The 22430-nt window shown below is 35.5% G+C and overlaps 1 protein-coding gene across 4 annotated transcripts in view; it reads left to right on the forward strand.

Moving 5' to 3' along the window:
* The first annotated feature begins 303 nt into the window (after nt 1-303).
* The window catches only part of Tet (Ten-Eleven Translocation (TET) family protein), an 841485-nt gene continuing 819358 nt past the window's right edge, over nt 304-22430 (forward strand). For all 4 annotated transcript variants that reach the window (XM_067789120.1, XM_067789122.1, XM_067789121.1 and 1 more), the window contains exon 1: nt 304-1270. The gene's annotated coding sequence lies outside the window, so the exon portion shown is untranslated. The remainder of the gene's footprint in view (nt 1271-22430) is intronic.

The raw sequence follows: 22430 nt of genomic DNA on the forward strand, positions 1-22430 counted from the left end.
GAGAAAAAAAGTTTTTAAAAATATGTATGTAAAGTTTTTATGGCTAAGTATGGATGAATACAAAAATTTAGCAATGAAGCAATAAATTAAGAAAATAATGAACATTTGAATGAAACACTGCACTACATGCAACACGAAACATGCTCCAACTAAATATGTTCGTCCTCTAATTGGTTTTGTGTATGCGTATGTGTGTGTGAGTGGCGCGTTGCGCTGTTGCTGAGACACAGTGTGGCATACGGAACAGGGGTTGGTTTTCACGTGCGACTGTTTGCGGCGAACAGTTGTAGTGTATCCTTCGAAGGGGTGAAAAGTTGTTTCTCATACACTTTTGCACCGTACAAAAATGAAGCGGCCCGTCGATTTTTGAATTTGAATTTCTTAATAACAATCGTCGCCGTTCATATGCTCCTCACTCTCTTTCTATCACTTGTGCGCGCAAACACACAAACAAAAATACGAATTGCCAATTAGTTTTTGCAAGCAAAAACAAAACAAATATAAAAAGAAAATATATTAAAATTACTGAGAATTAAACAAAAAAGTTTTCGAAAAGCTGTGTATGTGTTTTTGTGTTCTAAACGTTCCGTGCTAAAATTAAAACGTGTATGCAGTTTAACTGAATTCAAAAATGCAACAAACAAAACAACAAATATTTAGTGGTTGCAAAAGAAGCAAAAATTTAATTTCTTTCATAAATTTGTGAAAATGCATTCATATTCGCATGCATAAATACATACAATCATTCAAAATAGAGTGAAAGTGCATTCATTATACTAAAAGTGTTTTGAGAAATTTATTAACAAAAACTGAAAATGTTCGTCACTTTGTGAAAAAAAGATAGAAAAAATATAAGAATTCAACATCTAAACAATTAACAAAAATTTAATTACATAAATCGAAAGATAACACAAATAAATTTAAAGTGCAAAGCAGCAAACGGACTGCCATAGTTTTACTTAAATTATTACAAACATAAATGCATACATACAATTTCGAAATATTTTTAAGAAAAGAAATTAAAATAAAAACAAAAAAGGGCATAAACCAGTGCTCAGTTTGCTTCCCTTTCCCCTTTGCATTTCTCTTTTTTGTATCCGGTCGTGAGTTTCGGTTATTCGTCAAATGTGTTTCGTAATTAAGCCATTTTTTGGTTCGATGCAAAATTAAGTTTAAAACAAAAATTAAGTTTAACTTTTAAAACCCCAACCCTGGTGCACCGTAGTAAAACACGACGCCAACTTTGAACATTAAATGGATTTATAAAAAGGTTTGTAGAAAAATTTAAAATGTTAAATTCTCATATAAAGTTCAAATACTTAACTTCTGACTTTTGACAGTTCCAGCCTCGAATTTAAAAACAAAAAAAAAAAAACAAGTATTCTGAAATTTTATTTTAAAGACCCACGCTAATATCATATCCACATTTAATAGAGATCTAAGCCTCTCAAAAAAATTTACGCCTAATCTCGCAAGTTTTATCATACTAAAATAAATCTTGCATCATACAAAATTAAACGCCATAGATTCAAGTTAAATCTCCATGAAATCCTAAATAATATTTTGCAAATCATATAATATGGGAAACCCGAATTTGTATCTCAAATAATAAAAAAAAAAACACAAAGATACATACATAGGGTATATATAGCCTTTTCCTTAATTGTTGTCCATAATTTTTGGAGTTTTTCAAGTAAACATTTTTGTTTCCAAGCCTAACTAAAGGCCAAATTAAATAAAGCGTAGTATATAAATATGTTTTTTCTTTGTGAAATAAATGTGTATCTTCCGAAAACTTAAAAACTGTTGTGGCTGAAGAACTTAAAAAAATTAAAACCAATTCGTGCTTTTTTATACTTTTTTTTTCAGCTGTGCCCAAGAATGGGGCTGTATAAGATATGAAATATATAGTGAACAGATGTACATACCTAAGCGATTTTTAAGATAAATAAAAAATAAACAAGTAAGGAAGGCTAAGTTCGCGTGTAACCGAACATTACATACTCAGTTGAGAGCTATGGAGAAAAACTAAGGGAAAATCACCATGTAGGAAAATGAACCTAGGGTAACCCTGGAATGTGTTTGTATGGCATGGGTATCAAATGGAAGTATTAAAGAGTATTTAAAGAGGGAGTGGGCCATAGTTCTATAGGTGGACGCCTTTTCGAGATATTTCAATAAAGGTGGACCAGGGGTGACTAGAATGCGTTTGTACAATATGGGTTTCAAACGAAAAGGTGTTAATGAGTATTTTAAAAGGGAGTGGGCCTTAGTTCTATGGGTGGACGCCTTTTCGAGATGTCACCATAAAGGTGGACCAGGGGTGACTCTAGAATGCATTTGTACGATATGGGTATCAAATTAAAGGAATAAAGGGTTTTAAAAGGGAGTGGTGGTAGTTGTATATGTGAAGGCGTTTTCGAGATCGACCAAAATGTGGACCAGGGTGACCCAGAACATCATCTGTCGGGTACCGCTAATTTATTTATATATGTAATACCACGAATAGTATTCCTGCCAAGATTCCAAGGGCTTTTAATTTCGCCCTGCAGAAACTTTTCATTTTCTTCTACTTAATATGGTAGGTGTCACACCCATTTGACCAAGTTTTTTTCTAAAGTTATATTTTGCGTCAATAGACCAATACAATTACCATGTTTCATCCCTTTTTTCGTATTTGGTATATAATTATGGCATTTTTTTCATTTTTCGTAATTTTCGATATCGAAAAAGTGGGCGTAGTCATAGTCGGATTTCAGCCATTTTTTACACCAATACAAAGTGAGTTCAGATAAGTACGTGAACTGAGTTTAGTAAAGATATATCGATTTTTGCTCAAGCTATCGTGTTAGCGGCTGGGCGGAAGGACAAAAGGTCGACTGTGTATAAAAACTGGGCGTGGCTTCAACCGAATTCGCACTTTTTCATAGAAAACAGTTATCGTCCTAGAATCTAAGCCCCTACCAAATTTCACAAGGATTGGTACATTTTTGTTCGACTATGGCATTAAAAAAATCTTAGACAAATGAAATGAAAAGAGCGGAGCCACGCCCATTTTGAAATTTTCTTTTATATTTGTATTTTGTTGCACCATATCTTTACTGGGGTTGAATGTTGACATAATTTTCCTATATATTGTAAAGATATTAAATTTTTTGTTAAAATTTGACTTAAAATTTTTTTTTTTAAGTGGGCGTGGTCATTCTCAGATTTTGCTAATTTTCATTAAGCATAGATATAGTAATAGGAGTAACGTTCCTGCCAAATTTCCTCATGTTATCTTCAACAACTGCTAAATTACAGCTTGCAAAACTTTTAAATTACCTTCTTTTAAAAGTGGGCGGTGCCACGCCCATTGTCCAAAATTTCACTGATTTTCTATTCTGCGTCATAAGTTCAATTCACCTACCAAGTTTCATCGTTTTATCCGTCTTTGGTAATGAATTAGCGCACTTTTTCGGTTTTTCGAAATTTTCGATATCGAAAAAGTGGGCGTGGTTATATTCCGATATTGTTCATTTTAAATAGCAATCTGAGATGAGTGCCCAGGAACCCACATACCGAATTTCATCAAGATAACTCAAAATTTACTCAAGTTATCGTGTTAACGGACGGACGGACGGACGGATATGGCTCAATCGAATTTTTTTTCGATATTGGTAATTTTGATATATGGAAGTCTATATCTATCTCGATTCCTTTATACCTGTACAACCAACCGTTATCCAATCAAAGTTAATATACTCTGTCAGCTCTGCTCAACTGGGTATAAAAATAGGTAGGTAGATTTTGTGGGGATGCAAAGTTTCACGTTTTTTGTGGTCTGCAGGAAATAGCTATGACAATGAATCAGTTGTATTAACAATATATAACGTAAACGTAGGTATATGTTCAAATTTTGAGATTCTAGCCGTTAAGAAGGAGGCAAAAATGAGAGTTTATATATAGTGTATACTATATATACCACCCATAAACAAATGAGCCAAGATCTGGCATTCCGGAATTGTTGGATTTTGTAATCGAATTTGAAGAAAAGTTTGATGACGTAGCGCTTTTGAAGTTTTCCGATTTATTAAATTTCTCCCATATTTCCCTACCAGTGTTTGGAGGATTTAAAACTATTACCTAAGTAAACGACTACGCCGTAACAACTAACATCAAATTGATTTGGTGGCTTGGCAATCCCTTCGATTGTGTTTTTGCCATGAAATGTTTCTCAGCAAAAAAGCTGTCTGCCTTATCAAATGCACATGGAGTCGGCCTAAAATATGTAGGATGACCAATTAATATTCCCATTAGCACACCACATTCTGGAAGGAAAGTGGGCTCTATCTCCCCGGATATTTATCGCGAAAAAATATTCAGCCCAATTCTAAACGAAAATTCCGTGCGAGTTTTTTCCCTTCTCCCATTCTCGTATTCTAAATAGAAATTCCTTGTGAGTTTTTTCACTTCTCCCTTTCTTCCTATTCTGAACAATGTTCGAAAAAGCGGAAACAGGTTATGGGAGAAAAGTAGGTATTATGAATGTCAGGGAGAGGGAGATTTCTCTGCCATTTCATAGGAGTTTTTTCACTAGTTAAATTGAAGGGAATGCATCAAAATGGTTAAAGGAAATTGGTTATTTTAAGAAAGAATACTTATTTGTACAAATTTGTGCTAAAATATGTATTTACGTTCTACCACAATACTCTCACTGTTAATACAACAACAACAACAACCACAATATTCTTTATTTTAAGTCGAAAAATATATCATAAGTCCATTACTTGGCATATTTGATGCAGCCATCCAGAAATTGCGCAAGGATTTTTTAAGAAGGCTTAAATAGATCTTAGCATATGGCAAAAGGCGAACTCAACTCGACTTGGTCGCCAGAAAATTGCTTTGCAGAATGAATGCAGGCAACTCCGGCGGATTTCTGTTATCCCGCCGGTCTTCTTCTTATGCTCCTCTGTTGATGTTGCTGTGGCACCTATTCATTACTCATTTCAGTGAATACCACATGAAATGCAATAATGTGCATTGTTTATATCTTATTTCTTAATTTCAAACAAATTGGCAACAATAATTAAACTTTACAATTTTTTAAACAAAATAAGAAATGCGCAACGAAATTTCAATTGACAAAACAGCTGACTTCGAAAACTCGAAATTCCTATTCCCCAATTATTCTTCCCCCTAGGAGAAAAGAATTGGAGGAATTTTTCCACGGGAATAAAAAAATCCGCGAGAATATTTAGAATTGGTATGATTATTACTATTATTTTCGCTCTACAATACATATTTCATGCTCTTTTAGTGACAGAAGGTTTCAAGACCGGGGCAGATTCCTGTAGGAACGATAATAGCGACCTGGTAGCTGACGTACAGAGTGTGGGGGAGGAAGAAACCGATACCCCGATTACCGATGATGAAAAATACGCTCCGGCATGCAACTATGGCGAAGTGAGAATGGCAATATCACGGCTAATAAATCACAAGGTTTCAAGTAATGACGAGCAGGGCTGTTCAAACATGGAGGCGAAATGTTGGTATAAGATAAAGGATCACTAAATGTGGACAAGACGAAGTACTTGCTGTCATCGTGGCCTTTGTAGCCACATCACTGTTGACGGATATAAATTCGAGACTGTGAGGATTTCGTATATTTGGGAAGCAGCATTAAAAGCAAAAACAATGTCGACATAGAAATCAAACGGAGAATAACTCTTGCCAACAAGTAATTCTTTAAGCAATTGAAAGGTAAAGTTCTCTCTTGACGAACAAAATTCTCTCTCTACAAGTCACTCATCATACTTGTCCTGATGTATGGCTCGGAATCATGGAAGGTGTCGAGAGAAGATGAGATGGCTCTTGTAGTATTCAAGAGAAAAGTTCTCCGGAAGATTTATCCGTTATGTGGATGGCGAGTATCGAAGGAGGTATAATGATAAGCTATATGAGCTTTTCGCAGATATGACGATAGTGCAGTGCTAGCTACGCTAGCTAGGCCATGATATGCGGATGAACGATGTTTTATGCTCACCCTGAACGGCATCAGCAAGGCAAATGAGTTTTAACTGAGATCTTTTCAAGGCATAAATATACTCGGAGTGCTTGCCAAACACTACCGAAGGCGACGCCGTTTAGAAAAATTTTCTTCTAATTGAAAGAACTTGTTTCTAAAATTTTTTATGTTGCTTTTCCCGGGCTCTAACCCATTATCTTCGGTGTGGTAGGCGGAGGACGCTACCATCACACCACGGTGGCCGAAGGATATGTGCTATATATACGACCGATCTTATCCATTTTTTCGGACAACAATGTGTGCAGTATACGATAGCATATGCTGAAGTTTGAAGCTTCAATCTGATAAATTGAGGAAGATATGACAAAAATCCTCTTTTCTGAAAAATCGGTTGTATGGAGGATATATGCTACAAAAGTCCGATCCGGCTGGTTCCGACAAATGTTTAATCGAACACCTAAATAAATCCGCTCACTAAATTTTATCAAGATATCTCAAAAATTGAGGGACTAGTTTGCATACAAAGAGACAGACGGACAGACGGACATGGCTAAATCAACTCGGCTCTTCATTCTGATCAGGACTTACAATTTTGAGATTCGTGACAATGTTAATATACCAAATTTAATATACCATTTCATCATGAAAGGTATAAATATATCGGTTCATTGTGTGAGGCTACAAAGTTTCACGTTTCTTGTAGTCTGCATGAGATAGCTATGACCATGAATCACTTATCTGAACAATATATGACGTATACGTATGTTAGGCTTTGTTGAAATTTGAAGCTTATAGCTGTTAAAATTAGGCAGAAAATGCTCCTTACCAGAACAATCGGTTTGTATGAGGTATATGTTATGTATATATACGACCGATCCCTGCGGCTTTTTCAGTCTATAAGATAAACCATTTACGAAAGCATTTGGTGAAATTTGAAGCTTCTAGCTGTTAAAATGGGGAAGACATTATCAAAAGCTTCTTACATGAGCCATGGGATAAATACTATATATGTGACCCGGCCTATGAAAAGGTGGCTTATGACTCAAAAAAATTTTTCCACTTTTTTTCTGGTTTCGATAGTTTTTTATCTTTAACAGATGTTTCTCACAATTTCTTTTTTCTTTCTTTTTTGAGGCATAAGCCACCTTTTCATAGAGCGGATCACATATATATACGAAGGATCTGGGTTATATACTATATATACGAAGGATTGGAAGCGAATAGATGTTAAAATGGTGTAGAAATTACGAAAAGTTATTTTAACAATATGGGATTCATGCTATATATTCAACCGATCTCTACAATTCCACACACATTAATGTATGCCCTATACGTAAGCAATTGGTGAAGGCGCAAACTTCTAGCATTTGTACGATTTTTTCAGATTACAATACGTGTCATTTACGAAGCATTTGGTGAAATTGGAAGCAAGAAATTAAAAAACCTGTTCTGGAAAATCGGTCGTATGGTATAATTATCCAGTCCGGTCGGCTCTGACAAATGTCTAATCGGACATCAAAATATACCCGCTGACCAAATTTCATCAAGATATCTCAAAGATTTGCGTTCAAACAGACAGACGGACATGGCCAAATCAACTAAGATTGTCATCCTAATTAATTCGGTTTACTTATTGGTAGGTTAATTTCCTTAAAGCGTGGATATGATATCTCACAAAAAAGAAGCGCTTCCTTAAATGTGGATAAGTAATCTTCTTGTAAAGTAAAACTATTTTTTTCATTGGGTATAGGAATAACTTTCTTAAAAATGGAGGAAACTATAATACAATTGTAAAATTAAATCGTGTAACCGTCACGGCCCTGGATTTTTAGTCGAGGTGCTCATCTTTACATTCGAGTACTCTTAATGTATGTAAATATTGTGAGAAATATTTAGTTAACTGACGAAAATCTTTCCTTTCAAGTATTATAAAAATATTTTGAATCTGTACTGCTTAAATTGAAGTTTTCATCAATATAAAGGAAAGGGTTTTAAGAAAAAATTTTTCGCATTTTAAGTAAGTGTTTTTTTTTTTTGGTGTACAAACACATTTGCGAGTATCAAGCTCCATAATAGGCTATACAAGAAGTACTACCATAAAGGCATGTTCTTACCAAACTTCATTTAAACTGCTGGTTTTTTGTTCGACTTATGGAACTAAAAATTAAACCTTTAAGCAATTTTTTTTTTCAATCAATTGCTCAGATCTATTTAAAATACTAACAACCATGTTTCTGCCGAATTTCAAAATGATATCTACGGATTTTGATTTAAGGTCTGCAAAATTCTCAAATCTTATTGGGAGCTGTTTATACTCCAATTTTACACAATTCACATATTTTTGTATTCTGAGTCAAAAGGTATAGCCAGTTCACCCTAGTAACACTGGATCGGTATTTTTGTTATAGATATAAAGGCATGGTTATAATTTGATTTCGACCACCTTCCAATGCATTTTGAGTTCAGATAAGCTCTTGTACTAAATTTGTTGGAGATATCTTAACTTTTGCTCAAGTTATTGTGTTAAAGGACACACGGAATAACAGACAGAAGACTGGGCATGAAAATTGTGCGTGATTTCCAACCAAATTCGCTAATTTTTACAAGAAACAGTTATTTTCACAAAAAAATACTCTTACCAAGTTTCGTTAAGTCTGGCCGATTTTGGTTCCATTTCTGACATTAATAGTAAATAGAGAGATTGACTAAAGAAGAGGTGAAACCACGCGGGATTTCAAAAAAATGTTAATACTCGTATTTTGCTCCACCATATAGCTTTTAAGGTGAAATATCATATACTTCAAAAATGATATATTTTTTTTAAGTGGGCGTGGTCGTAAACCGCTTTCATTTATATTAAGAGAATTTTCATATTTCATATTTATATTAATGGTCCTATTATCTCTATATAGATGATAATAGTATAATTTTGATTATTGGATTAAATAGCATACTAGAAAAGGCATGGAACAAAGTTTTTTAGAACGATAAGCTCATATAGAGTTCGATGCAAATTATTTAATGTAATGACTTTTTTGCGTCGTTTTTAAACTTCGCTCATATCGAAAATTAGTAAGGGCGCTTGAATGACCCAGTTTTACTGGACCGCGGCGAATCACATTAATGAAATATTAACAGTTAGATACAACGAAGAGGAAAATGAAGAGGAGAGAAGAAGTAACGACGGAGGTACTTCTTACCTTTGGGACAAAGTTGTCAAGGATAACAAGTAAATATAGGGATGAAGAGAAAGCGGTAAAGAGGAAGAAGACAGGTGAGAACGATATAGGAAAGGAATGGGAGAGGATTTTCAAGCTATGGGAGAAGGAAAATAACGGAAGAGGGCCAAATAAGATGGGCAGTCTGCAGATATGGAGACTTGGGGGTAGGGCAGTTTCCTGAAGGGAAGGAAAAGAACAAGAAGAAGAAGAAACTATAAAAAAGTAAGAAGTGAGAGACTTGAGAAAAAAAAAGAAAACATTTGGCGGAACTGGAAACCGAAAAGTTAGAAGGCGGAAGTAGAAACGGCGGACAATGGGTGAATAAAGCAGAAAGCTGTCGAGAAAGAACAAATGAAAATGCGACCGATATTGAGAAGAAAATCATTACGAAAATAAAGAATAGAAGTAAGAGAACGAGTGAGACTGCAGAGATTTTGGAAGTTAGAGGGAATCAAAATACAAATGATAAGCTTTTAACTAGTATTAATTAACGAATCACATCAGAGTTTGTTAATTTTTTATAAATCACATGCAATAAGCGAAATATGTTATATATTTCTTAAATAAGCGGCGGATAAGTAAGTTTCTTAAAATCACTAAGGACGCCTCCCGGGAAAAGAAATAAAAAAAAAATGTTGATTCTTTTTGCAAACACAAGAAAATGCAATGTTTGATAATATGTATACCGAAATAAATTACTTCCATTAGGAAACATTAAAACTAACCATTTTGATATGGTAGTATAAATGTATATACGAGTATGTAAAAACATCAATATACTGCAACACGCCTACATAAGTGCTATAAATTAAACTAAATTAGATTTAGAAAAAACTTACGAGTATATGTATGTATGCATAAGGGTGGACGAAATACAAATAAAGCGCACTTTTAAACAATTAGAGTGGCTTGCTTAGACATATGTACAAACGGCCTATTGGCAGGAACAACTGTTTTAATGAGACAAAAGTATTAAATCATTCGAAAATAAACAATATGACACATTTATACATAGCATACAAACACTTCCACAAACATACAAACGCATACATAAGTAGACAGCACAGCCTTTCGCTAAAAGCAGCTGCCGGCAAACGGTAAATATACGCTGCATGGCAAAATATGCATACATGCACACAAATTTTAATTTTATTTCTTTACATATATGTGTGTGTGTAGTGGAAGCAACAATCAAAGTCACATTTCGTATGAAACAAATACAAAAAAAAAAACATAGCTAACAACAACATAAATAATTTGAAAAAAAAAAAACTAAAAATAAAACAAATAAAAGTAAATAAAAACAAGTAAGGAAGGCTAAGTTCGGGTGTAACCGAACATTACATACTCAGCTGAGAGCTGTGGAGACAAAATAAGGGAAAATAACCATGTAGGAAAATGATCCTAGGGTGACTCTATAATGTGTGTTGTACGATATGGGTATGAAGTGAAAGGTGTTAAGGAGTATTTTAAAAGGGAGTAGGCCTCAGTTTTATAGTTGGACGCCTTTTCGAGATATCGCCATAAAGGTGGACCAGGGGTGACTCTAGAATGTGTTTGTACGATATGGGTATCAAATGGAAGGAATTAAAGGGTATTTTAAAAGGGAGTGGGCCTTAGTTCTACAGGTGGACGCCTTTTCGAGATATCGCCATAAAGGTGGACCTGAGGTGTCTCTATAATGTGTTTGTACGATATGGGTATCAAATGGAAGGAATTAAAGGGTATTTTAAAAGGGAGTGGGCCATAGTTCTATAGGTGGACGCCTTTTCGAGATATCGCCATAAAGGTGGACCCGCGGTGACTCCAGAATGTGTTTGTACGATATGGGTATCAAGTGAAAGGTGTTAATGAGTATTTTAAAAGGGAGTATCGACTAAAATGTGGACCAGGGTGACCCAGAACATAATCTGTCGAGTACCGCTAATTTATTTATATATGTAATACCACGAACAGTATTCCTGTCATGATTCCAAGGGCTTTTGATTTCGCCCTGCAGATCTTTTTCATTTTCTTCTACTTAATATGGTAGGTGTCACACCCATTTTTTCTAAAGTTATATTTCGCGTCAAAAAACCAATCCAATCACCATTTTTCATCCCTTTTTTCGTATTTGGTATAGAATTATGGCATTTTTTTCATTTTTCGAAATTTTCGATATCGAAGAAATGGGCGTGGTCATAGTCGGATTTCGCGCATTTTTATTAGCAAGATAAAGTGAGTTCAGATAAGTACGTGAACTAAGTTTAGTTAAGATATATCGATTTTTGCTCAAGTTATCGTGTTAGCGGCCGAGCGGAAGGACACACATTCGACTGTGTATAAAAACTGAGAAAAAACTGGGTATAACGAAAAAGGGGGCGTGGCACCTCCCACACAACTGGAATTTTTCGTTGTCAATACATTTATCTGAAAGTATTAAAGCTAGGCGGCTGAAATTAGGTGAGGAGGATATAAGACTAATCCCTACCCCCTCGGGAAAAATTGGGGATAGCGAAAAAGGGGCGTGGCATCTCCCATACAAATGGGGTTGGGATTAGTTTAATATATTAGTCTATATAGTACTGCTTTTATTTATAACCGAACGACGTCGGGTACTCTGCTAGTATAGTAATAAAGGTAACGTTCCTGGCGAATTTCATCATGATATCCTCAACGACTGCCAAATTACAGCTTACAAAACTTTTAAATTATCTTCTTTTAAAACTGGGCGGTGCCACGCCCATTGTCCAAAATTTTACTAATTTTCTATTCTGCGTCATAAAGTCAACCAACCTACCAAGTTTCATCGCTTTATCCGTTTTTAATAATAAATTATCGCACCTTTTCGGTTTTTCGAAATTTTCGTCATCGAAAAAGTGGACGTGGTTATCATCCGATTTCGTTCATTTTAAATACTAATGAGATGAGTGCCCAGAACCTGCATACCAAATTTCATTAAGATACCTCAAAATTTACTCAAGTTATCGTGTTTACGGACGGACGGACGGACGAAGGGACGGACATGGCTAAAAATTTTCTTTTTTCGCCCAGATAATTTTGATATATAGACGTCTATATCTATCTCCATTAGTTTATGCCGTTACGGGGTACCGTTATGCGAACAAAGTTAATATACTCTGTGAGCTCTGCTCAGCTGAGTATAAAAAAGAAAAGAAAAGTGAAAAGAACTAAAAGCTCAAGTGCTGAACAGTCAGTACCGGCCGGTCGACCTCTTCATGGACGGCTGCTCGCTTGCGTTGGTACAATTTAGCTACAAAGAAATCCGAAATAAAAACGTTTTCAAAAAAACGAAATATAAAACAAGCGACAAAGAATTAGCACAACAAAAAAATTTTATACGCAATATCTACACACACACACACACACATTTAAGTACTAATCCTAAAAGAAAAAACAAAAATGCGAATTACAAAAAAAAAAAAAACAAATACAAAATAAAATAAAATGTTAAAAGCGGAAAAGATTGTAGAGCCGTAATGTTTCGAACACAGGAAGAGGAAAATGAAAACAAAGAAAGCTTTGAAGCTTGCAAAAACTCAAATGAAGGCGAAAGGCAAGCAAGCAGACTATAATAAAAATATAAAACTTAAAAATGAAGAAAAAAAAAAAACACGAAACAACTGCAACTTGAAGAAGATAATCAAACAATTTGCTACCGTTTCTTGGATAAAATGTGAGTTTGCGCGCCGATCAGCGTTGCCTGCCTTGTTAATGACAACGATGACAAAGGACAAGACGCACAAGAACATGCAGAAATAATAATAAAAAAAAAATAATAGTAATAATAATGAAATAAGAACAAGAGAAAATTGTACTGATGTGACGTGTTCTGTTGTCTGGGTTAGTTGTGTTTTGCTGTCGTCATAAAGGCAATATAACACATAAAGCTTTGAGTGTAACCGCAACGACTTTTGCTAGCAAACGAGGCAACTTTATAGACACATTTGGGTATAATGTGTAAGAACATGCATACTTATACATGAACATATAGATACATAGGTATATGCACAAATATGCAAAAAAAAATTATAATTATGTATGTAACTACATATATATGTAATACATAAAGCAAAGATAAAAGCCGCAATAATGACGTTGCTGACAGTGAAAAATCAAATAGGAAGACAACTATTTTTATGTAGGTGGGTATGCAAAGTAAAAATTATGAGCGCCATTACATACATAGAGCATTCAATGTATCCCTTCTACGCCTGCATTTCTAAAAATGTACTTCAAAAGTTTGTAGCACAAAGAAATACATAAATAACTTTTAAAACAAATGTGCAAATGTGACTTGTGGAAAAGAGTAAGCATTGTTGCGAATATTCACATTTAGTGGTGATCGCTTGACATAAAAAGCAAAAACAACCGTCCGCCTTCTTCACCATACGCGACCAAATTTCATGCAATCATGGAGCTCTGTGACCAACAGAGGCCTGTTTCATAGAGTCGAGACCCAACAAACATTTGGAGTCAAAAAGGAGTCCTAATTAGAATCCTTTACGCACATTATGAGCTCATTTATGAGTCCCGAATGTTAAAATGTTCATCCCATATGAGCAATTTTTCATACGTTGTGTGAGCCTAAATATGAGGCCAATCAGACTCACATTACGCTCATAAACAGCTCATAATTTGTTTCTTATAAGACTCTTTTCCGTTATATATGTTCGTTATATTATACTATGTAAAAACACTCACCAAATTGGCAATTTATACCATTTGGGCAATTTGTTACGCAATATCATATAATAAATTGTAATAATAAATTGCCAATTTAAAAAAAAAATAGTAATAATAAATTGTTTCAAACTGCGAATGCAACCTTGTAAAGTGTGTTTATTAAACGTCAGTTACGCATGGCTCAACTATATGGTTGGCTCATCTCATCAGCTGATTAAATTTTTTTCATTTAACTAGAGTAGGGATTGTCAAAAGAAGATGACAAGCTCAAAATGAAACCAAAACATTGAACACATTTTCTTACAACACACAAAAATTTCAAAGTTTTTTTTTTATTGCTTTTCCAGCATGTTGCAAATAAATAGGTCACCCCTGCGGATGCTAGGAAGCCTAGCGAAACGTAGGGTTGAAAAAGTGGAGTTTATATAACTTGCACTTCAAAACAAATTGGTCAGAAAGCCGAACTTCAATCAAATTCAAAGTTTTATGTTTTCATACCATTCCATTAGCCTGATACCAACACGCACATTTTGACAGTCTGAACAAAGGTATGTTGTTGCTGTAGAGATGAGCTAACCAGCTATCAAATTACTATTGTGTAAGCTAAATTGAGTTGTATGAACACCACTCAATTTAAATTGAAATTGCCTCAATTTATTTTTCTGTTTGAACATAGTATTAGGGATTAGGATTGACCAGATCAGAGCGGATTTTCGACGCATGGCATTAAAAATGGGGAAGCATATCCTCAATTTTTGTTCAGAAACCGAAATTTCGAAGGAAACACATCAACATAGGGCGTACCGACGTCGGCTCTAATTATATATGTATATGGAGGGCTCGGTAGACCATCCAGGGCATACGACGGATGCAGTTTTGTGGTTACAATGAAAAAGCACCAAATACTTACATTGTTGAAATTCTGATTATTACGGAGATTATAAGACTGCAGCATTCGTGTCAATATAAATCGTTAAAAATTATGATTTTATTCAAATTGAATATGAAAGAAATTTTTTTCCCAATAAAATGTGAATATATGTATATTCCAAGGTTGCCTTGTTTGCTGAATACTCTTGGCATACAGCTCATAATTTTCATCATATCGAAGTTATAAAAGACTCTTATATGTTTATATTTCTAAAACTCGCATTTTTCACATACATATTTAGGACTCAAACCGGATTGTTAAATTATGCGCACTCTAAAAATGTTTGATGGGGAGGGACAATTTTACCACTACAGAATCATGGTGGAATCAGCAGGTGAAGTAAATAAACAAAGACAGACGATGTACGCTATCTGAAACGGTAGGGATGTATTTTCAAAGCTGAGAAGACGGTACAATTTTTACCCGCTTTGAAAAAATAGGAGCAGAAAAATTAATACCGTGCTACGAAATCCATTACAAAAACTGTTTTTTTCAGCATATCAGTGTCACCTAACACCAATACAAAAGGGGATATACAGGACCAGTGCGAGTGTGGCATTGAATAAATTGAAAGTAAAATTCAATAATGCGTTTAAAGTAAACTTACCTCAACTTCAACTGAAGTTGAAGCTTTCATCGAAAAACCGGACATAAAAGGGAGAGGTGTAAACCATTATTTAGTTGAATTCACCTTAAATGGGCTTCGGGTTCGGTGAAAAGTTTTACAGTCCAACTGGGAAGTCACCATAATACTTCTAAATGTGTTTCCATCCCTAAAAATGCATTGATATTGCCATCTGCTCTGTTGATTTGTTGTTGAGAGTCGGAACTAAAACATATTCCATTCTAATATATTATACAAACTTAATCAGAAGATTCACAAAAACTCCTTACAGTTGAATTCATGATGTATTACTAATGTTACCAAGTTATTAATTACTAAAATATGCCAGGGGATATACTAGCCCTGCGGCAGTGGGCCTAGGACCAGAAGATTCTGCTCCGATCGAGCCGGGTACACATATTCTAAATTACAATCCATAACAGTAATATTCCTCTTATCTTAGTGGTCTAATTTTTAGGGCAAAACAACAACAGTGAGTTACAATTTTTATTTTTTGTAACTATATTTAGAAATCCATTGTTTTAACAAAGTTTTTACATAAATAACGTGTAATACGACAGTTTTGGTGTTCTTGATGCAGGAATGAAAAAAACATTTCTGGAAAGTCTTCAGTAGCGCTGCACAGGCGAAAATCCTTGTTGTATATGGCGTGAATACAAATAGTTTGTTTTAACAAAAACCTGTTTCAATTTATATATTTATAATGGAAACATCAACAATATGAACGTATTACTTAAGCACGGCGTTACTTATGAAAGCCAACACGAAAGATACTCAAATGATCAATATCTGTAATCAAATCCAAGCAAGTTTCATCTATATTCACCTACTAGTTTATGTGAAAAAAGTACTAAAACTAGCATATTTTGCTCCTGAAAAATGCAAAAAAAAAACAAAAAAACAGAACAGATAGACAGAACAAAGAAGAATTTAGAGCGAAACAATTGACGGCTTACTTCACCTGGTTATTCCACCATGCTACAGAATTTGTTGTTTTGTCAGAAATAATTCAAAGGTGTTTGAAAAACTTTTTTCACAGAAAATTTTGTCAAGGTTAAAAGTGACAAAATTGTCCATGTTGGGCCTAAAACTTGACAAAATTGTCGCACTTTCTTTTTTATTTTCGCAAAGATAAGAGCTTTATTGTAAATTACTTAAACTGGAAAAAGTGAAGTTAGTTTGTGAAAGACTACCATACCCTTTGGTATACAACTGAGTTTATGAATCAGAGTCATATCGTGTTGACGTGTTGACTGGTGCGCTTCTAATATATTCGGTTCCACTACTAGTTCGCTCTCTATCCTTTTTTAAATGCGGTGTAAATTGTCAGAAATAAGCACTTTAAAACTAATTCTTAAAAAAATTGATCTATTCCGTTTGTTGGTACAATTTCGGTAGTTTCGCACTAGTGTAAAAAATTAAAAGTTTAGATCTGCTTCTTATGTTGCTACTAATTCGGTGGTTCCGAACCAGACCGACATTCCACATGTTGCTTCGAAGGGGGATATTCCGATAGTTCCAAGCGAATTCATAAATATCTGCATTGGGAATATCAACTCCCATTTTTGCGTAGATCTGATACAGTCGAAAGCTTGAAATATTCCACAGATTATATTACAAAACCCATATGGATTCTCCGAAATTTCCTTCTGAAGTACTTAGGCATGTTTAATATGAATTTGCCCATGTTTAAGTGGCGTATATTTTTTTGAATGTACTACCTTAAAACTATCGTAAAATAATTCCCTTAGTGGAATCTTTTTCCTGCCAATTTACTTAGCTATGTCCTATAGAGTTTACGTAAGGAAATGTTTTAAAGTGAGGTTAGAATCTTATTGAAGGTACAGAGGGCAAATTTATCAAATATAAGTATGTTACACATGAAATATGAAAACCCATACCCTCGGGTTTTGAACTCGAAAAAATCTAGTTACTATCGAAATAGTACTTATTTGTTACTTTAGGTCTAGTACTGAATCAGAAATCACTAGTTACTGATTTCCCTACGGGATACTTAATATAGTTTATGATACGGTAGTCAATAATAAAATATAAAAAGTGAATAACGAAATATTCTCAAAATTCTATACAACGAAATATAATGCTTGCTGAGGGTCTGACTTTTGACTGCAGGGATATATTTAAAACTCTGCCATCAAATTGCGAACAGACTAGCTGGAGAGATTACTGAGATTGCGAACTTCATGCAGTGGGTTAAGATAAGAACACAATTAGCTATCCTATATTACACTACAAAATATTATATGCAAGCACCACTTAAAAAAGAAAATAAGGTACAATGCATAATATATTCGGGATAAAAGATCACGACCGACATGGTGTTTATTTGTTCGTTTGTTTCCGTGTTCCAAGTTTGTTCAACTTAGGCCTTTGTGTTGCACGTGGAAGAGTTTGGTTGTGTTTTTACACTTCATTCATTGTAGTGAATTTTTTCACACTAGCAGTTTGCAAAGTTCGAATCTGGTGCGCTGCTGGGTTTGTGAGTTTTCTGTGTGGATTTTAAGCTTTTGAAATACCTTGGTTAGTTTATATGCTACATTGCCTGTATATGTTAACACTGCACAGGGGTTTCCTCTTTTTTCAGCTTGCTATTACTTTTCTTTTTTAGATTCCCTCCAAATTCATCCACAACATACATATTTTCCGTATTCATAATTTCGGGCGATAGCACACGAATTCTTCCTTTTTCTCTGAAACCCTAATGTACATATGTACCCAAGTAGTTGCGTACATATTTAAAGTTGATGAGTAAAAGTTTTTCGTTGCTTGTTTTCAGATGTCCAGTCAACTCTTAAGATAATTTTTATAATGTTTTGGCATAAAGAACACAAACAACTAACTGAATACCATAAAAGTTGAAAGAACAAAATCATTATGTGCACAAAACGCGCATTAAAAGCGTTCGCGCTCCCACATACATATGTACATTATCAATAGTATATTCGTTTTCAGTACATAAAATAACAGTACTATGCGTAAGTCGCCCGACGTAAAGTTGCAATAAGAGAGGAAGCAAGATTGAGTTGATGAGCACGAAAGTTATTTTACACTGCATTTTTGTAGACGAAAAGTATGAAAGATAAGTTGATATAACTTGTAAAAATGTGTAAATATGTATACTAGAGCGTATCAAGAAAATAATATATTGTGACGAATATTAGCAAGCAATAAAGCATACTATCATCTCTAAGCCGATACTAAGCAGTCATTTGTCTGTACATAAACAAATCAATCATTATGTCTACACATATGTACATACAGCAGCGGAGAGATACGCACAAACACATGCATATATCTAAGATACTCACAAAAGTATGCAATCTTCAGCGAACTAGTAAATTTCTAGAAGGAGAAACGCCTAAAACTATGCGAACGAGGAAACCGAAGAGTATAAAAGCAGCACAAGCTGAGGTCTAATCGATCAGTTTGATTTAAGCACGCTATTGGTTGCGAAGTATAAGTGTTATTGTGAAGTATTTTCAAAGTAGTCTAATAAAGACCATTTTGCATTATTGAATATTGTAGTTATTTTATTCAACAGTTTAGCGATACGAACGTTAGCAGAAGGTTGGAAATAAGAGGAATTTCACTAAATTCGTTACAATATGTACAATGAGTGATATACTCTTGCAAGGGTCCTATTTCTTCTACAGAAGACATTTATCTATTTGACAAAATTCAGTTTATATTTGGGAATGTGCTAAGCCTAGCCTGTCTGGTAGTGTTAGTGAATAGCGCAACCCAAAAGGCGTTAAAATTCATCATTCATTCATGCATTGTAGCCAGAGCAGGTCTGCAGAGCAGATTTTTCAGTCAATCGCAGCAATGCAGCTATGTTGTGTCTCTTCATGACGTTAACTATCTGCGTGACTTTCCCAGCTCACCAATTGTAGGTAAACTGCAGTATTCTGAAATGCAACGGGGGACAGGTGCTGGTGCATTGATTCTGTCCATGCTACGGGGATTGTGAGCTGGTGCCACATAAGTCTTGAAGAAATGACGGGGTCGACAAATGTTGGGATCTAGCCCAGAACATTCGGTTCGATGCAGCCATCCTTCGCACGTGATACACTGACATTAGCGTGACCGCAAAAAACCATTTCTCTGCACCAGGGTTAGCTTCAACACATTACCGGAATAGTCCCGCTGCAAGGATCTGCTCTGAGGATGCCAACTTGTGGGAAGGATTAAATGGGGTAACCCTGAAATGACAGGCCTTTGTTGGGAAAAATCCCGAGTCGCTCCGGTATGTAAAGCCGACTTCCTTCGGAGGCATCACACTCTAATGAAACAGCAAGTTTCCTCGGTCTCCCTTTAGCGGATATTGATGACAATTTGTAATAGACTGCGACGAAGCAGTGCTACGCCAGCAACAACATAAAAGTTCTTCAAATAATTTCAGAATTCTTCGTGATTTTGTATGAAACAATTCTGACATTTCTACAAGCCCCTCGGGGCGACTGCAATGAAATAAAAAATGAATCAACCAAATGGTTACAATGAAAACCTAGCTTAATTCTTTAGATTTCTTTATGCACATCGATCAGCCTTTGGCGGTACAAGTCAAGGTTAGCGAGAAGTAAGTCGCCAAGTAATACATCAACTTCAAGTTCAAGTTCAACTGCATTAGATAATGGAAGCGGCTGCCGATCGTACGAATAGATTTTACAATTAGATCGCTGGTTCGTGTAAATAAACAACAGACGAAGCACAAATTTCTTTAAAGAATTATGAAAATGCAGTAGCAAATGGAAAAAATTAGTGCCGTACACACAGAACACTGACGGGGTATGAACGCAAACAGAAGTTAAAAAAAAAAAAATAAAATTGTTGGAAGTTCTTTTGATGCATTTTTTTTTTTTCGAAATGATTCAAACTGCTTGAGCTCCATGTAAGATGCAGCGCATGTTATTACGAGTACTTCTTGGCACCGTCATTATCAGAGCTGGTTTATCAATGCAACTGGTAGGCGCCCGCACTGTGTAAGGGGCCCACATGTAGCTGTGGATATTTCGATATTTATTATAAAGTGAATATTTTGATAGGAACAATTTTAAGAAAAATATTCGGATGTACCTGGAATATTCGGACTTTTGTAGGAGACTGTACAGATAACCTGCTAGTGGATATCCTGTTGTTGTTGTTGTTGTTGTATTAATGATAAATACATACCACGAAGGCTTTGGGGAGTCTTATTGATGTTGATGGTCCTTTGCCGGATATAGATCCGGGACGTTCTGGTAACAAAGCACCATTAAGGTAGCCCGGCCATATCGGGAAATATTTATATGATCATATTAAAGCTTCTATGTCATCCCGCCTTCCCCACCCACTAGTTCCATGCGGAACTTGGGGTCGCCAGAGCCTCGGCTGTTAATGAACACAGGTAGGTGAGGTCGACAATTGGGTTGGAGAAGCTATATATTGCGCTGGCAACCCCTTAAGAGGGTTCTGGGAACTGTTTCGCTCTGCATCCGATTAACATCAGTTCGGAGGTAGCCATAAAACCTGTAGTGCGAAACTTGTTGTTGTAGCGATAAAGACACTCTCCGAAGATTTTGGGGAGTGTTATCGAAGCTGATGGCCCTATCCCGGGTATCGATCCAGTTAGTTCCAAAAAGTATATGGCCACATTGATCCTTATAGGCCATCCCCCCACCTCCCCTCCCCCACCCCCTAGTTAGATGAGGAACTTGGGGTCGCTAAAGCCTCGGCTGCTAGAGAAACAGTATTTGGTCCGGGTAGTTGCGGTTGACAATTGGGTTGGAGAATTTTTAAATTGCGCTGGCATCTCCTTGAAAGTGTTGCGCTGCACAAAATCTGGAAACATTTGGGTATTTTACTTGCCTCTTACGACAGGCACACCTGCCGCGGGTATTTTCTAAGCCCCACAAACAGCGGGAGTGCTTTATTATATTATATACGATTATACAAGGTGCCGACAAGATTGAACCGATCCTGTGCTTTGCAACACATTTAGTTCTTTCGAGTAGCCAAACATATGCAACCACATCGCGTCTATGCCACATGCCACTAAAGAAGCATAAATCCTTATGGACGACAAATATGTTCTTCACGAGTACGCGCGCGCCGTGCCACAATTTGTCTGTCTCATAAAAGGCCTTAGTTTAAGAGCTGAAAAATTTACATTATCCAATAAGCATGCAGACGCTCCACTTCACTATTGTTAACTCCATTTTGTTGCCAACTATTTTTAGAGCACCAAACGCCGCGCAAACACACCTACATACATATGTACATGCATTCACCGTTACGCGCGCATACGCATTGCGTTTGGGGCCTGACAGCATCAAATAGAAAACAATGTTGCACCGAAACATCAGTTGTTCCTATGCATCTTTGAGATGAGGGCAAGTACAAGCTTAGGTACATACAAATATAAAATGGAGTACATAAACATAAACATGTTGAGCCATGCAATCGAATGCATTCATATACGAGTGAGTATGTGCATATTTGTGGGCATATTCAGTGCACCCCAGTTTTTCTTGGCCATCCCCAATGGAATTTATGCTTTTGGTGCGTGCGGCATATTAAGGCATAAGAAAAATGGTAACGGTATATAAAACTCTAAAAATAAACACCAACACTTCAGACATTTTTCGAATACAAATGTCTACTTTTCACACTCATTGCGTTCAAGGCAATGAAAAGTGTTGCAGCAAGTTGGAGTGGGAGAGAATATGATTTTTTCAGAAATGGTTCATCACTTCTGTTGGATAATTTTTTGTTAAGGTGTACAATCTACCTACACACACACACTATGGGTGACAATTTGACGCTGATGGGGATTTAAATAATGGTTTTTTGAAATAAAATTCAACTGAATTTATATTCACAAATGGAAATATCGTACAGTTAAACATGTCTATTTGTTGTATGCAATGGTATATCTTAACGTATTCTTAATTTTAG

The sequence above is a fragment of the Eurosta solidaginis genome, chromosome 5 (genome assembly GCF_040869045.1).
Source record: "Eurosta solidaginis isolate ZX-2024a chromosome 5, ASM4086904v1, whole genome shotgun sequence".
Lineage (NCBI taxonomy): Eukaryota > Metazoa > Arthropoda > Insecta > Diptera > Tephritidae > Eurosta > Eurosta solidaginis.